The following is a 12781-nucleotide window of genomic DNA, read 5'->3' as shown; positions in this document are numbered from 1 at the left end:
AAGTGAATGCTTTGAAATGCATGCAGCTTTGTCTGCATGCATTACAATATTTATTCACAAGATAGTGGTAAACAATCTCCTCATTAACCCCTTGCAGCAGACGAGCAAAACAATGTGTAATAATCCGGCAATTAGTCCCAGAGCTTTGGATCCTGAATTGATCGGCTATCGCAACTACGATCGAACACTATTGCCCTGTTTGTTTCGCCACCCTAATCCCTCGATCGCAATCGACGGTGACGCTGCCCGGGCGCACTATAATACACGTCGGTCGACGTCGGAGAGCATCAGTTTGTTTGATGCCCGTGTCGTCGTGACAAGGGCTACGTTACTTTGACTACTCCCCTGAGAACAAAATCTCCCTTTCCGCTTGCACGGGCTGTCCCTTCCTTTCTCCCTTCTTTCTCCGGTTTCTCTCTCTCTCCCTTTCTCTCTTTCCCTTCGTCTTCTTCTGCCATCCATCCACGTCCCTTCTCCCCTTTGAACCGGCCCGCCGATACGCGGCCTTGTTTGCAAATTGCGCAAAGGACCGCCCACCTTATATTTTTAAGGGAACCATATGCTTTTTAATTAATCCTCTCTCGCTCGCTATGCGTCCCTTTTTCGCCCCGTTGCCTCGTGGTTACGCGCTCAAAGTATCTTCCTTTGGACCACTGTTGTCCCTTCTCTTTATTTCTCCAATCGAAATACCGTTCATCTGCGAAACATTAGATACATTGGCGTTCGGATGATAATACAGTTATTATACAATGCTAGATGAAGCTTTTATTGAATTACATATTAAATTGTGTGGACCACCTTATATGATAAATATAAAAATTGCATTGGTCCATTTCTGCTGAGTGACTCAGGTCGTGAGTTACAGTGGCCCATAAAAGACCCTACGTGCTATCTTTTTTATTGCTGCTCAATTACATGGATTAATTTTATGTCAAGTTTTTTGTGCATCCAGGTACCCGTACCCATACAGATAAAATTTATTCAGTTTGATGATATCTATTTTTTAGTAGCATCTTTATGCCTAATTGGCGTTCTCGTTCACTGAAGTTCGACGATTATGGGCCTCACTTTAATTATATACGACTGTTTTACATAAACACGCTATTAATAGACCAATAAAATTTCATTATACAAACCCCAGTCTTATATGGGAGGAAGAGTAACACCTTTCTGGGTAATTATTGTAGAACCTGAAATTTTTGCATACTTGAAGCTGAAAAGGATCATACGATGGTTATGGATTTTCAAAATTTATTTTATAGGATCTCTAGATACATTGAATTTCTCATACCGCTACGTTCAAAATACAAAACTTCCTCCGGAGATGATTATATCCAATAATTCCATTTGCGCACGGTCACATTACAATAAATGTCCATCGTAATGTACTCCCATAATTTATCGTATAAGAAAATATAAACCAGTTACTTCGACTGCTCGGTATTTCGAGTGATTTAACCGCTTATTTATCTCCGTAAGAATCAGCGAAAGTTGTTCTGTTTCGTTTACCTCGATGAAACCGCCGGTGACTTTTAACGCTTAACACGTTCGCTACCATCATTTGTTTCACTATCACTTCTTACAGCGCCAATAAATATACATACGTTCTACCAGACTCTCCATTGTAAACGCTGCAGACGTTTTTCAAACAAGTCTCGTAGCTGTATAACTAGATAAAATATGAAAACGATTTTAAAGCAACAGCCATTTTTATTTTCAAAACAAATGGGGAGGAGCATTTCAGCTCGGGGCTGAAAATGTTTCAATAAAATTTTGCTTTCCCAGGAACTAGTGTAAATTAGTAGCAATTCTCATATTAGGCCCAATTAAGACCTTTTATTTGGCCCCTAACTTTCGTAATTGGTGCAGAGAATTTTTATTTTGTCTACTTAAATCTGTGATCTTTCTAAATGAATCTTTCGAGATATTGCCATTGCAAGTTTTGATCGCTAATTCTGAACATAGGGCATCGATTAAATTGCACTATTTTTGTGAGCCTTTCGAATTTGTTTTCATGAAATTTTATATATTTCAATTTTCAATTAATGCAATTAATGTGATCCTGATTTTGAACATCCCTAAAACCACTTAATATAATTGCAACAAGCTCTGCAACAACAAAGAGGAACCACATTGACCTCGAACGATCAAGAACTGATTTACTTGATTTTCATTACAGCAAACGTTTAGGCTAAGGGCGGTTCCCAAGCACTCGCGAAAAAGTCCCTCGATCGATCCCGAGCAGTTAAATCCTGATTCGGGACGACGACGATCGCGGCGCCGCGGATTCCGCTGGCTCGCGGTCTCTACCCTTCAAACAACCTTGATATTAACCAGTTGCGGAGAGGCCATTGTCGGCCGGGGACTATGGACATTGTGCTCTTTGAGCGTGCCACAAAGAGGCGCAGCTCTCTCGCACGCTCGGTGTGCGTGCGGCATTCAGCTGCGCTGCGCTCTGCGTGTACGGTGCGCACACATAGTCGCTAGATTGCCGCTAAAAGCGCGGAGGGACCACGAGGCGGAGAGTGTCCATTGTGGTCGCCGCACGAAAACGTAACTCGGAGATTACCGGCCTCGAGGTGTCCTCGAGAAACGTTGCCGGGAGAGGCAAGAGAGGAGGAACAAACAGGGAGGAGAAACGAAAGAGAGCCGTTCGCGAGCAAACGCTAGGAAATCGGGGCCAGGTACCATTTCTCAACCGGCCATCCGCCCACGCAAAGTCACAATGGCCGCGGAGGAATTTCCTGCGCGGGGAGATTAATCGGTCGGAGAGGATCAGAGAGGATTTCGGGCCAGGTGGAGTCCAATTTGGATTAAGATCACCTCCACGATGCTCCTCGACAGATTCCGTCAATGGAAACGGTCTTAGATACAGATCTAACCCAGATTATACATATTTAGGATTTGGATAACTACTAATCATTCCCGAACCAGACAGTTCGATGCCTTGTATAGTGATAACAAGTGGAATTTCACCCATACATGGTCGATTTGACGATAAGACAATAGAGGTGACGTTTAATTAAATACTTTTTCGAATTCCCTGAATTCGCTACAATATATTCGAGATCTGCAAGTCTTTCAGCTACCCCATGATTTTCTTCTTTCACAAAAACTTTACAATGAGGATGATGGAGATGGAGATAAGACGAGATGATGCATTCACAAATGAGGTGGAGATGGCGTGATACGAGAATGAAATAAAGCCACCCCACACAGTGGTAGTTGAATGGGTAGCTTCAATGCAATAACATGCGTATGTAGTTACCTTATCCCGCACGTTCTACCTAAAATTGTCTGACCATCTCAGGCTGTATCTCCTTCGCTCTCCAGACGTCCACCCACATTTCTGAAAGTTGGCACACCACCGAAGACAATTGCGTCCGTGGACAGAGGATCCTTTATGAAAGAGGTGACCCACCACCCCGCTAAACGTCCCGCGGAATTGAAGATGGGGGTCAGATCAGAATGACTCCTAGTCAAAGTGTTCTTGTCCCGCGAAGAATGGTCCGACGAAAGAAAGAAAGGGAGACGGTAGGGGGGAAGTTGGTATCACGACGTTCGCACGAGGCTCACCCTAATGCCTTAAGCTCCTTGGGCCGGGGAACGCGGGCGTGCATGCGTGCGAGAGACTAATGCACCGCCGGTAGCACAATGCCGTCGTCGTGGCCGCGATGAATGTGAGCATTAAATGATTATAGCCAGGGATTTGTACGAACAAATGGATGACAATGGTAACGCGTCGCAGTGCACGCTCGTTTGCCGCCACCATGGCGTGGCGTGGCCTTGGAACCGCTGATGCTGCTTCTGCTTCTGATTCTGCTTGCTGCTGTTGGTCTCTGTAGCCTGTTCTCTCAGGCCGGTCTTCTTCGGGGAGCTCGATGCCTCCCGGTAATTAAGGGCTGGCTATTGTCTCGAGTGATACGTCGAAAACATGTTGTACCGACCGATCTGTTACTGTAATTCTTAGCGGAGTGGTAATTTAAACACACTCGGACGATGTCTGTGTGCGACTGGGGAGACTGTGTGAGTGGTCTAATTGTGTGAACGGTGTTTCCTCTTGCGGAGGAGCTCGAGGATTTGTTGAAGCGATTGGCTACCCTGAAGTTGACAGTAATTTATGGTGTGCCGAAGAATTAATGGGTGAAATGTTGGTATGCGCATTAGGAAGTTCGAATTGGTATAAATAAACTTGGGATATATTCGTTTCTAGAATTTCTTGAACACGAATCTTTATTCTGAAGACATTATTCGCATACTTATAGTACTCCACGCGTTTCTCACGATGACGATAACGTACAAGTGATAAGTCATGATAAATATAGAAAAGAAATAGGAACTATCGAATGAAGTTCAAAGAAATGTAATCTCATGCGACAGAAATAAACAGTATTTGGTTCCCACGCTGTACATTTTGTAGTAATCGCGTAATACTACAAGATACCGAAATGTACACAGTGATTGTTTCACAATTCTCCTTTTATCCCGATTCTTAAGTTAATTTTTCTCACACAAACAAGTAGTATTGCAGCATGAAAAATTTCTTTAACTCTTAAAAGATTAAACAAGGCTTTTGGTCAATCCAAAAATTGCTAAGTGTCCAAGTGGGCCGAGTCCACAGCGCAAGAAATCATCAGAATTATTCACCTCTCGGGGATAAAATCCCCGAAGGATAAAATCGACCGAAGAAAAGCTCGGGTCCAGGTCGCGTCCGGTCAATTCCCCTGGAATTGACTCGTCTGTCCACCGGCTCTGTCTCGAATACATCAACGTCTCGGCACATCCGCTATATTGATTGCGAGAACACAAGATACCTGGTCTGAAAGCACGTGCGCGCGCGCTCGCCGATGGCAGGGAGGCAGGCGGAGGCGCGGATTCCGCTGTACCATGCAAGCGGAAGCCTACATCGTGATTATCATCATATCTCCGCTAGACATCAAAGACTTATCTTTCTCTCTGTTCGGCTCTCTTTCTCTCCTTCCTTCCCTTGGCTCTCCGGTAGATCGCGTTCTCCCTTTCACCAGCCTATCTCCTCTCTCTCTCCTCTCCACCCCCATTCCTTCAGTCGTGCTTCTCTCCCTCTGTCGTTTCCGTCTTCCTCTTTGCCTTCGGCTTCCCTCTGTTTCCTCAAAGCGGGTGGCTTCGGCCCTCCGAGAAATGACCATTTGTAAATTACTCCCTTGGTTCTTTGGCTGCGATTACAGCACGCGATACTTACGTTCTGTGCCGCGCGGGGATGTTAGAAACGGGCTGCGACGCGATAGGGGTGCACAGACTGAACAAGTTTGTACAGATCGACAGTTTCCGAAGCAAATCAGGAGAACGTGACGATCCACCCTCAAAATCAATCCCGAAAAAGTAGTTTAAATTCAGTGTACAATCTTTGTATTACACGATCAAACAATTGCTTGAATTATGACAAGAATAATTAGACATAATTAGACACAAGAGCTAAATGAAAATTTATATTTTTCACTGTCGTAAATGCATAAAATCCGGAGTCTAATAATGATATATGAAATTATTATAATATAAACTATGATAAGGACTAACCACTTAAAGAGTCATACGTCAATGATCCAATAAACACCTTTAAAATTCTGAATGCGACGAGATCTCATCGTCGAATGATTAATAACAAAAATTTCTCTTACAAAATTAAGACAAATCGTGCAATCTCCACCTTTGAAACGTTGAATCCAACCGGATCGTCGTTGAACGATTACCACAAAGATCATCCACTACAGTTGTAATAATTTTCCTGGTAGCAAAAAAACGAATCCTAGGTTCGTAAATCCGGAACGAGCTAGCTAGATCGTTCAATCAGTGACAGATATCCTCTGTGTACCCCGGTCAGAGAATGCTCTTTCCCAGATGTGCTCCAGAAGGTCTTTTTTCGCCTTGATAAACAAACGTTCCATCAGCTTGTGCTGGAAGCGGGTTCTCTCTCTCTCTCTCTCTTTCTCTCTCTGAGCGCGGTCTCGGGTCGGCCGAATTCCAGCGCGCGTGTACGCTTGTCCCTTTTCTCATTGCTTCCGCGAATAAATGTGACGATAACGACCGGTCCCGCGGTAGTGAAAGAAGTCGGCTCGGTTCGAAGAAAGAGAAGACGGTGGATGGAATCGGTCGGTCGGTCGGTTGGGACCATCTATCATGCAGCTGTTGCTTCCATTGTGTTGTTAGTCTTGCGTTACCGAGTCGTAAGGAGAGAAACGTAAGGAGAAAACGATGCTAGAGCGACGAGGAAGGAGAACCTGGTGAACAGGACGAGGCGGAAAAGAGAAACAGAGAAGAAAGAGAGAGAGAAGCTGAAGGAGTCTAGAGGCAAAGAAGCCAGCAGCAGCTTTCCGAACGACGAGTGTGCAACATGTGTTTGTCTCCTACCGCCATTCTTCCTCTTCTCGCGTTAGCGAACCATTCTTCCCTATCCTGCTCGCACCAGCACAATGTTATTCTTCGGACTAAGCGGCTAAGAATACGCGGCAAAGAACATAGCAAAACGCTCGGCCGATACAATGGCTTCATCTCCATTTCGCAGGGCGCGAAAATTTACGTCCACCTAGCGAATCTTAGGCCGATCCCCCCAGAGGAAACCGTTCGACGTGATTCCTCAAGCTAACCACGCGTTTAACCGACCGTTCCTCTTAATTCGAAGGGCACGTGTTCTTTGTTGAGCTGTCCGGATTGTCTCGGCCAGAGACAATCTACCAGCCGACGCCATTCACTCGGACGGACGAGCTCTCGGAGTCCGCGGAACAATGCGTCAAATTTTTCATTTCCTTTTTTGAATGGCTACGAGCCTCGACGCGAGCCTTCTATTATCCTAGACAGACCCATAAATTACCGAGTGGATCCTAATGGGAGAGGAACGAGCGATACTCTGTTGGGGGAATTGGTTTGAGATGTTCGCTCGAGGACGAGGTACCGAGTTTCTGGGGTTTGTGGGAGGAATTTGGTGGTGGTTGTTAAAAGTATTGATTGAGGGATGTTTCATACGAAAAGGATAATTCTCTAACTAAAAAACTAAAAGAGGATGTCGGATCTATAACATCTTTAAATTTCATCAAAATCGGAGAGCAGCACCAATTCTCCCGAATCGAAATTTGAAAGTCGAGAAAGATTCATCTCAAGATTTCTCTTGGAAAGATCAGAGTATCTCCACTGCTCTAAAAACCCCACCAATCGCTCCTCACGTTCTCTCCAGACTCCTCTGCAACCTCCGCTATCGTCACCTCCAAAATCCATCACCGGTATCATCGCGAGGATACAATGTAACCGGGACGATTGTGTCAGCTCGCGGAAGAAGTATGCGTTTCGCGGGTCGACGTAAGAAGCAAGATTCGCAATCGAAGAGAGACGCATGGTGAGCCGGGCAAGTTGGCAGTATTATACGGAAGGAGATACTACCGGGAGTCCGCTATCGTGGGCAATAAATTGCTCTGTTCTTTTTTCTCATCCCTCGGGCTACTTTTTGCCCCGGTTGTTGCAACGTCGTCGTCAGCGTGCGCGGGCGCGTACGTACGTACACACTGGCGAACATTCGCACACAGTTGTTCTCCATGCTTGTATATAGTGTACACCCATGGGCGACGTGTCCAGCAACGGGCTGCTCGTCCGGCCTAAGAAGATACAACGGGAAGCACAATAAACGCCGATGACTCGCGGCGAGTATGCGCGCGTACGCAAGAAGTGCGTCCTGCTTTCACGACAATCCAATGCGGGCACGAGAAAGTAGTCGGTCCATCCGCCTTTATACATACCAATGGAATAGAAAGCCGAGATAAGTTTTATAGTCGATCGGAACCGTGAAACCAACAACGGAGCTTTTAACCGGCCGCGGCCAGTGCGTCGAGAGATGCGCGTGTCGTTCCCATGCACCCACGCATTCTTTCTGTTCCGTATGAAATCTTCCTTTCAATCGAAAAATGCACTTCTACCACATCGGCTGCTGAACAAAGTGTCAGCTCCAAAAAATCAAAGAAATTATTCAATTTTGTCGACCGCTGCCAGCGTGTTCTACAAAGTGAAACAATCAGGACTAATGTGATCTGTTGGCTGCGGTGTAGCCCCTTGTGAACGCTTGAATATTGTCTTTAATGCTGGGTATTATTATTGCTCTTTCATCTAGGTTGAACACTCCCCGAACCTGTAACTTTCGAATCTTTTTTATTGATCCTTGATCCGTACACTCGTTAAAAACTGATATCCCAAGGACACTTTCGGAAATATACTGTCACCGGAACGTGATTGTTAACGTTTTATTTAACGTTTCTTGGTCGACTGGAAAGGCGTGTCGTTATAAGTTATCTCTCGTGTTCGATATCACTTTTCGGCAGCTTATCATTTTCTTCTTAATTCATCAATAATTTTTTTCACAGTATTCATATTGTATAAATTATATTATATTTGTAATGCCTGTCACATTTATTGCTCACATTGCTATTTAGCCTATAAGAAAGATCCACAATCGAACCCAGTCGGTAAAATTGTCAGAGAAGCAACAACCTTCACAGCAAACTTTTGTAGCTAAAATGTGTCATTCGGAAAGAAACCTCGCCGAGAAACAACGTCCCCGTGAATCCCGAGGCCTGTTTCCCTGGGAAACACTTCGAACTTATCGGTACACGTAGGTTTTTAATCCAGCGACGAGTGGAATAGGCGTGAAAGAGGTTGTTAGAGGCGTATCGGACACAGGATGGCTCCGATCGAAGACACCGGCAATGCGTCCGCCTGTATCTAGGTCGTTGAGATTACTCCTCTCCGTGAGTGTCTTTGACAATTGAGGAAAGTGGCAAGGAAACGTAAACATGCTGATTTATCTTAGTCTTCGATACCGGGAAGAGAAAGAACTGAAATCGTTGAGAGAAGAGCTTAGAGAGGCGATGTGTTTCTTCTACTTAAAAATGACAACAAGCGACAGACTGGCTATTAACGTCAGGCTGATGGACGATAAATCGTTGACTTAAGGATAGTCGACTTTGACTGCGATTGGTCGATGCCTGGATGCTTTGGCAAACACTTGTTGTGGTCGCTCAATTGGTTTTTTACGGCAATGTTTATTTATTTCGTCTTTAAAAATGTGGGCATTTGTGTACTCAATGGCAACATTTTATAAGAGGATTGTAGAAAAATGTATGTAAAATATATTGTTTCTTCACTTGTTCAAACTAGAACATAGCAGTGCAGAATAAGCATTCGTTGAATCATTTTTGTGTGGCAGCAAAGTCCATTTATTTCGCCTTTAAAAATGTGTCGATCTGTGTGTACTGAATGGAAGCATTTTATGAGAGGATTATAGAAAAATATATGTGAAAAATGATGTTGCTTCACTTGTTCAAACTAGAACATAGCAGTGCAGAATAAATGTTCGTTCAATTATCTTTGTGCGACAGCAACGTCCATTTATTTTGCCTTTAAAAATGTGTCGATTTGTGTGTACTCAATGGAAAGATTTTATAAAAGGATTGTACAGTGCAGAATAATTGTTCCTTCAATTATCTTTGTGTGGCAGCAACGTCCATTTATTTCGCCTTTAAAAATATGTCGATTTGTGTGTACCCAATGGAAACATTTTATAAAAGAATTGTAGAAAAATGTATGTAAAAAATAATGTTGCTTCTCTTGTTCAAACTAGAACATAGCAGTGCAGAATAATTGTTCATTCAATTATCCTTGTGTGGCAGCAACGTCTATTTATTACGTCTTTAAAAATGTGTCGAAAAGAGGATTATAGAAAAATGCTGATCGTAAATGATTTTTGCTCTTTTACGTCTATTCATTGTCGTAATAAATGCACGAAATCCGCAGCGCAGTAATGACCATTGTCTCGACGGACGTATGCAAATTACCTCTGAATTACACGAGCGCTAATCTGCGAATCGCAGCGACCTAATGGAGGCCGCAAATGGTCAGCGTCAGAGTCGCCAGCTTTGACAGTCGGCGGAATTCACGGGGCTTCGAAAACTGCATCGGTGAATCAAAGTCCTTGTATAAAGACGTTTCGCGGCTCGTTGATAAATTGAAGTTCCGATGATAAGACGCGATTAGCGTCCCCGGCGAAATTCTTTCTGGAAGCCTAGCCGTGCGGCGAACATCAGCGAATAGTCGCACGCTTTCATCGAATCGATGGTTCGCCGCGGTGCGCTCGCTCGTTTGCATATCTATAGATAATACGTATTTTCTGACAGAACGTGCTGAATGCTTTCGCGCGCGGGATTGTTGGATCCGTTTCCGGTGATTTCACCGGGCGCTCGCTGATTCAGCCCATCAACGACTTAATTTTTACGCGGCCTGAGCATGAACGTTTCTCGCTTGGTTTTCTCTCTCTCTCTCTCTCTCTCCCTCGTATGAACACGCACGCATACGAATTCATACAAACGAATCATAGAAAGTGGACTTTCGAGTGTGACCGCGCAAGGAAATTCATTCCTGAGCGGTCATTTTCACGCGGAAAAATCTCTCCTCGTCGCCGCGGAAACAAAACGATTGGAGAATGTCTTAACCACACGGGGAAACTAATTAATTCTCGATCGGGAAGATTAGATTCGAGATTGTCGACGAGCAATCTCAATACGATAGGCTGGCTGTGTTTATTAGTCGAGCGACTTGTGCTTTCTACGTTAAGAAAAATTAATTTCTTCAATGGAGTTCAATGGTTGAAAAATAAGGAGACTAAAAATTTTTCTTGTATATAAAATTGCGATTCTTCATAGTCCAACCATAATATTTATCTTCCTGTCAAGTTGTACCATTGTATTAATTAGATGCGAAAGCTCCAGTCTAATTAGAACAATGCTCGATGAATGAGGCTCCAAACGAGTACAACATTGAGATTGAATTAACAGCAAGTATTGTGCAGAACATTTCAAAGACAGACACTGAAGACCTTTTCAGAAGACAATCACCATAAAAACATGCTTTGTCCATTCACGATTATGATTGAAGTTCGGACGAGGTACCAATATCAGGGAATGGGAACGATAGGCATTCTTGGGACGGGAAACTGCATTCAGAGAGGGGACACAATCGAGGATGATCGAAACGGCATCGAACTCTCAATAGTCATATTTCATCCGTTTATCCACTCGAGAGCAACCCCGAGGCTAAATAGACGAGCCACCCCGAAGCGTCTATCCTATCCGAGCTTTGGGGGCAGCCTTCAATAATACAGACGGTGGGAAATTGTGATCGAAGGATACTATTGGAAAGCGATACCTTAGCCGGCACTGCTGAATAAGTGATGGAACAATATTTTTAAAACGCCTATAATTCGTGGCCGAGTCTCGCCTCCGCCCTAAGGCGGACCCGTATTTATCGGCCCGTGGAGTATCAACGCAGCCCAAGAAAGAAGAGCAATCATTTATGCCCGCCACCCGGAGGGATCGAGAGTTTTTCCGTCAATTTTTACTCTACAATCGAATCGCTAGAGTATCCCGGGAAAAACCGAACCCGGGGATTATTGCCGCCATTTATCCGTGGCGCCTAATGTTTTAATAACGACGCGACGTCCGGCGCACGTGCGCGGAACCCTGCCCTCTTCGACCACGGGAATTTCAGAGCCCTTCGAAGGGCACTCGCCGCCGAACTTTGAAATTAGTGGTGGAACCGCGGCGTGTTAAGGGATGATAATCCTCCAAGTTTGAATAGAAGTTCCTTAGACTTTTTATTTTGTTACGTTTCGGATATATACCCATAATAAAAATTGTTTCTGTCAATTGCAAGGTACAGGAGCTACGTAGATATGTATTCCCTTTTTTCATAATTTGTGAAGGATGAATGTTGCGTCGAAAGAAAACTCTGGTGAACCTTTGCGCCAGCTATTTTCGAGCTAGCGAAAGTAGAGGCCTAGAAGATAGTACTTGGGGAGGCAAAAACTGGCCGAACGACTGCGGATGCGTTGAGCGGAGGGAGCGGTGTGGATCTCTCGGAAAATCCATAATTCAAGCGGAACAAAGCTGGGGCCGGTGGAATCATGTACTCGGCTAGCACACAATTAGAAAGGAAGCAATAAGTTGCTGGGGTCCGCCAATAACGTCTTGGTCCGATGCAAAGCAGTCCATCGTGTCTTGAACAGAGGCGGTCTCTGTCGGTTCCTAGAGTCTCTCGGAACCGATTAGATAGATTGCAAGCGAGCCAGTGTTCCGTGGGCCGCTGGCAGAAGGATCAGTGACTCCTGAACGAACGAGTAGGCAGGCAGGCAGGCAGGCAGTCAGCCAGCCAGCAGCAGCCAGAGAAGAAGAAGAAGAAGAAGAAGAAGAAGAAGAGGATCAGAGCCGCGCGGCAGTAGCAGAAAGGGGGTGAGAGCGGATAGATAGCGAGGGGAACGATGGAAGAGGAAAAGAGGTGTGGGACGGCGGGAATGGAAGGCAGCGAATAAATACTCGGAGATGTAATCGCCGAAGGAAACAAGCGGCGGGATTGTTCGAAGGGAATAATTGAAAGCGCCGCTTGAGCTTCTCATTCCCATTCCCGGCGGCTGGTGCCGACGCTATTGCTGCTCCCGCTGCTTCTGCGGGATGGCCACGGGTTGCCAGTAGGCACTCTCATCCGGCCACCTCTCTATATAGGCCCGCGGCCAGCCAACGGGCCCGATCGCGTCTCCATCGGGTGACAGTGGCGGCGCTACCATCGGGGACGGGCCCGCGGGAGCCTCTTCTACCCGCGCAGGACCGATCCTCTTCTACCCGGCCCGATCGGATCCTCTTCTACCGACGGGACTGATCCGATCGACCGCTACCGTGATCGCCGCTTCCTAATGTATGCGTAATGCCGCGGCCGTCGG

At 45.3% G+C, this 12781-nt stretch overlaps 1 protein-coding gene across 8 annotated transcripts in view; it reads left to right on the top strand.

Moving 5' to 3' along the window:
* The window catches only part of Sox102f (transcription factor Sox102F), a 395175-nt gene that overhangs the window by 235185 nt on the left and 147209 nt on the right, over positions 1 to 12781 (top strand). The gene's annotated exons all lie outside the window — the stretch shown is intronic.

Source organism: Lasioglossum baleicum, chromosome 2 (genome assembly GCF_051020765.1).
Source record: "Lasioglossum baleicum chromosome 2, iyLasBale1, whole genome shotgun sequence".
NCBI classification, from domain to species: Eukaryota; Metazoa; Arthropoda; class Insecta; order Hymenoptera; family Halictidae; genus Lasioglossum; species Lasioglossum baleicum.
This window is presented reverse-complemented; position numbering and strand designations above follow the sequence as displayed.